This window comes from Solea solea, chromosome 20, assembly GCF_958295425.1.
Source record: "Solea solea chromosome 20, fSolSol10.1, whole genome shotgun sequence".
Classification (NCBI taxonomy): Eukaryota; Metazoa; Chordata; class Actinopteri; order Pleuronectiformes; family Soleidae; genus Solea; species Solea solea.
In genome coordinates this window covers 324,589-330,588 of record NC_081153.1, presented here as the reverse complement: position 1 = coordinate 330,588, position 6,000 = coordinate 324,589, and positions in this window count along the sequence as shown.

Here is a 6,000-nt window from a genome sequence, read left to right as displayed (position 1 = left end):
AGGAACACTTTGAGGAACTCCTGAATCCGACATCTGCACCCTCTGTGGTGGAGGCAGAGAGGGAGGCTGATGGGGGATCATCGTCAATCTCCCTGAGGGAGGTCACTGAGGTGGTTAAACAACTCCGCAGTGGCAAGGCCCCAGGGGTTGATGAGATCCGCCCAGAAATGCTGAAGGCTCTGGGTGTGGAGGGGCTGTCTTGGATGACACGTCTCTTCAACATTGCGTGGAGGTCGGGGTCAGTGCCAAAGGAGTGGCAAACTGGGGTGGTGGCCCCCCTTTTCAAAAAGGGGGACCTGAGAGTGTGTGCCAATTACCTGGGCATCACACTTCTCAGCCTCCCTGGTAAGGTTTACTCCAAGGTACTGGAAAGGAGGGTTCGACCGGTTGTCAAACCTCGGATTCAAGAGGAACAATGCGGATTCCGTCCTGGTCGTGGAACAACGGACCAGCTCTTTACTCTTGCAGGGATCCTGGAGGGGGCCTGGGAGTACGCCCATCCGGTCTACATGTGTTTTGTGGACCTGGAGAAGGCGTATGATCGGGTTCCCAGGGAGATACTGTGGGAGGTGCTGCGGGAGTATGGGGTGGGGGGGGCACTACTTAGGGCCATCCAATCCCTATACGCCCAAAGTATGAGCTGTGTCAGGGTTCTCGGCACTAAATCAGCCCTGTTTCCTGTGGGTGTTGGCCTTCGCCAGGGCTGCGCTTTATCACCAATCCTGTTTGTGATTTTCATGGACAGGATATCGAGGCGTAGTCGTGGGGGAGAGGGGTTGTGGTTTGGCGGGCTTGAGATCACGTCGCTGCTTTTTGCAGATGATGTGGTCCTCATGGCTTCGTCAGCCTGCGACCTTCAGCACTCACTGGATCGGTTCGTGGCCGAGTGTGAAGCGGTCGGGATGAGGATCAGCACCTCTAAGTCTGAGGCCATGGCTCTTAGCAGGAAACCGGTGGATTGCCTTCTCCGGGTAGGGAATGACTCCTTGCCCCAGGTGAAGGAGTTCAAGTATCTCGGGGTCTTGTTCACGAGTGAGGGGACGAGGGAGCCGGAGATGGGCCGGAGAATCGGAGCGGCTGGTGCGGTACTGCATTCGCTTTACCGCAAGGTTGTGACGAAAAGGGAGCTGAGCCGGAAGGCAAAGCTCTCGATCTACCGGTCAGTCTTCGTTCCTATCCTCACCTATGGTCATGAAGGTTGGGTCATGACCGAAAGAACGAGATCGCGGGTACAAGCGGCCGAAATGGGATTCCTCAGGAGAGTGGCTGGCTTTTCCCTTAGAGATAGGGTGAGAAGCTCGGTCATCCGGGGGGAGCTCGGAGTAGAACCGCTGCTCCTTCACATTGAAAGGAGCCAGTTGAGGTGGTTCGGGCATCTGGTGAGGATGCCTCCTGGGCGCCTCCCGAGGGAGGTATATCAGGCACGTCCAGCTGGGAGGAGGCCTCGGGGTAGACCTAGGACAAGGTGGAGAGATTACATCTCCACTCTGGCCTGGGAACGCCTCGGGATCCCTCAGTCGGAGCTGGTCGATGCGGCTCAGGAAAAGGAAGTTTGGGGTCCCTTGCTGAAACTGCTGCCCCCGCGACCCGGCCCCGGATAAGCGGAGGATGATGATGATGATGATGATGAGATATATTTATTAGATATAGATTACATCTAGAAATAAAGTCAAAGCAACTAGATTTCTTGTCTGACAACAGACCAGGCTAAAGAAATTACATTAAAACAAAACAAGTCCTATTTTTTACTTGATTTTTACAAATACAATTACTAGTTTGCAGAAGCTGATTGCAGGTAGGCTGCTGACAGACAAACTTGGGTTAACCTACCGAAAGACTTGTATAGCACCTAGCCACCAGTAACTGTTGCCAATTTTGGAAACAGATCTTTGAGGGCATCACATAACTGTAGGCAAAACATGGATACAAGTCTAATCTTCTCCAAAAGAGTGTCAAAACACATCATTAAAATATATCATATATATCATTCAGAAATAGCATTCATGACATATAATGAATGCCAAACGAATGACACATCATGAATGCCAAACCAATGACACGTCATTCATGACAAACTAGCAAAACCTTGTGAATTCATAGCCTGAATACAATATACAATAAAATTAGCCAAAATAACTAATTGCATTTAATAACCTCTTCATGTGTTGTGCTTTCATCGAGATGAGCAGTCCTACGGCCCAATCCTGCTTGCAGATGGACTATTTGCTCGTGCTCTTTTGGGGTTTTTTCACATCGCTTTGGCAACAAATAGAAAGCCACATCGAAAGGTTTAAGCCTCTTGGCAGGAACAGGATTTGCTGCAGGAAAGTGCTTTTCCCTCTGCCCTTGATGAAAATACCTGGAAAAGACCTATAGAAAATAAGAGTTTTAAAACATGAATTACAACGTCATCTGTGTTTTTTGTAATTAATCATCTTACATGACAGATGTATTTGGAAGATTGGTATTGTATTACATACTCTAGCCAGTTTATCAATAAAATGCAATCGGCAACCATTTAGACCTTTAAATCCCATGATAGTTTTTTTTCATTTCATAAACAAACATTAGCATTAGCCTCAAGTGAAACAGGCATATAGACCCAAAACATCAGATAATTTCATCCAGGGTTTACTAATTTAGATTTAAAAGTCCACATTATAGGTAGGAAACTGAGCATTCAACACAATACTATCATTACTAACTGTAAGATAAAAGTTGAATTTTTCCTGTGCAAATCAACAGCATGTCAAAATGTGTATACATAGGGCTTGATTCTCAACTTGATATGTGAGACCAAGGGCCCGCCCTGAACACAGCTGCAAAGTATGACCTGCACACAGGAAGTAGGTCTTCCCAGACAGGAAGTGACCCATAACATTGCCATACATTGACCAATGTGCACTAAACTTCACAATGGTGATAAGTGACCCGGCCAGAGCACAGGGTCCAGGGCTTACCCGGCCTGCTGGCGGGGCCGGCGGCTACGAGGTCCCGCACAATGCTGCTTGCAGCTTTAATTAGGGTTCGAGCAACAAGGTTGCAAGAACCCTCTTGAAACTGGAAGGATTATTAGGGTTCGAGCAACAAGGTTGCAAGAACCCTATTGTAATCGTTGATGAGTTTTGGGGCATGTTCAGGGCCCCAAAACTCATCAATTTTTGCAAATGCATCAGACCTGGTGTAAAATTACGTATATTAGTGTTTCGGGGAATGTGCGTCAAAAAATTAAAGTGGACGGGGCTAAAAACTGACGCAAAAAACTTGTATTAGGTCATCTGCTGTCGGGTTTAACGTACATGAATGAAACTTAGTATTCATGTTCATTAGGTGGGGACAGTCAAAAAAGTCAGTGACGACTTCCCTGTGAATCCTACAGGCCGCCATCTTGGATTGCACGCCAAAACAGAGGCGATTTTGGCCATTTTGCACCAATGGTATGTGAACGAACTTGTCCTAGAGCTTTCATGGGATCAACTTAAAACTTGGTGAGGTCACTGTGGACAAGTTGAAGATCAAAAGGTATCAAAAACTTTTCAATCAGTATCATGGCGTACAAGAAAAGGGGCGGCAAAGTTGGCGAAATTCGCGATTTTTCGCAACACACAAAACTCTTATAACTTTGCGATGGTATGTCAGATCTTAACCAAACTTGTGGCGATCGATGATAGGCCCTTGCTGAAGATGCCTATGCAAAAAGTGTCACGTTTGTAAACGTCGCCTCCTGGTGGTGGCAGAAAATAAACAAAAAAAAAGTTTACAGAGATTATCGTATCCAACTCAAAATTGGTAAAAACACTCTAAATACAAGGTAGATAATGCATGCTTAACTTGATGGCGTATCGTTACATGATGTTGCCATGATAATGATGCAAAGTTGGATTTATGAGCAAACTGCTACAACTTTGCGAATCTTGGTTCGGTCTGAACCAAACTTTCTAGGATTGATGATAGTCCGGCCCTGAACACCTCTATATGAAAATATTAATTTTCGAAAACAGCGCCCCCTGGTGACAGCAGACAGAATTACATTTATAGTTTTTGAAGCTGCTCTAACAGGGATTGTTGTATCCAACCAAAACTTGGTATGTGGGACCCCAGACCCGTCCTGAACATTTCTGTAAATGTTCAGTAAGTGGAAAGCCCAAAACAGGAAGTAAAGTCTAACATTGTCCGATTGACACAAAACTAGATATGTGAGTTACGGGACCATTCCCTGAACACGTTTACGGAGACGCCGTTGACCGAACAGGAAGTCGGCCATTTTAAACAGGAAGTGCCCTATAAGTTTGCCATACATTTCCCGAACCCCCCGAAATTTGAACCACATGCACAGGGATGCCGCTGAAAAAAACTAGTACCACGCACGGTGAATGAACGGGTTCGAGCACGAGGGGAGCCGTGGCACACGGCAACTCGCACGCTTCGGCTCGTTTCTGTTTCCTTTCCTGCTGAGCTTATGCAGCTGCCTGCCATCATGTGGCAAAGGAAGGTACTGCATAAAAAATTAACGAACAAACCACTCGGTTGAGTGAATCCTGAACTAATCATTTCTGTTTCCTGTCCTGCTGAGCTTATGCAACTTTCTGCCATGTGGCGAAGGAAGGTACTGCAAGAAAATGAACAAATCACTCACTGAGACGACTTGTTACTCCCAAGTCATACAAAAGATTAGTTCATATTGAATGAATCGTTCACGAACGACACATCACTACACATCACCCAGTGTCACCAACACTGTCCTCTGCGGTCCGCTGAAGAAAACTGCATCTACAACACAGGAAATCAACATTTATTCAGTGGTGAAATGTTCATGCGTTCAACATTTAATTTCATCTATACATTTCCTCTATACAACATTTCATCTATACATTTCACCTATACAACATCTCATCTATACAATATTTCCTCTATACAACATTTCATCAATACAACATTTCATCAATACAACATTTCATCTATACAATATTTCATCTATACAACATTTCGTCTACACAACATTTCATTCATACAATATTTAATCTATACAACATTTCTTCTATACAACATTTCATCTATACAACATCTCATCTATAAAAAATTCCATCTGTACAATATTTCATCTATACAACATTTCATCTATACAATATTTCATCTATACAACATTTCATCTATACAACCATCTATACAACATATAATATTTCATTCATACAACATTAATCTATACATCATTTCATTTATACAACATTTAATCTATACAACATATCATCTACATAACATGTGTCTTTATTTATGTTATTGATATTTGATATCTCTATATTGTTGAGTGCACTAGAGTTCTTTGTCTAACTTTATAAAAGTAATGTGTTCGTATATATGTTTATATTTTTAAGATTGTTTTTGGATCTCAGAAAGTAACTAATGGTGACTTTTAATAAGCTTAACAAAAGTTAAGTTCATTATTATTATTGTTATTGTTAACTAATGGGGTCTTTCAATAAACAGAACTAAACTTAAGTTATGTTAAGTTAAGGTATTCTCATCATGTCTTACAAACAGATCTGATGAAATCCTGATGCAATATTTCTAAAGAAACAAAGTTGAGTTGACACAGAGACACAGTTATGAATTATTATTCTTGTTATGATGAAGTTGGAAAAGCCTGAGGTGTTAATCATTGTTCTTTACATCATTCTTTCAAATTAAAGCAGCTCCCGAAAGACAAAGAGATACAAACACCTTTTCAATTAAAAGAGGCCTAACAGGCAAATCAGCTTAATGTGAATATTCCCTTTGGCTGAAAAATAACAATTACATAAAACTAAATATCACACAGTCCACTGCCTTGTTAAAGCAGTTGTGTTTGTTTTGATTAGTTGTCAAAAGTTTAACTAATTAATTTATCCATAAAAAAAGATTATATACTGAGGATTGGTAAAATAAATCATAAAAATAAGAATATTTAAACATGCATAGCTGAGCATGACACATGACACATACACACACGCACATATGTACATG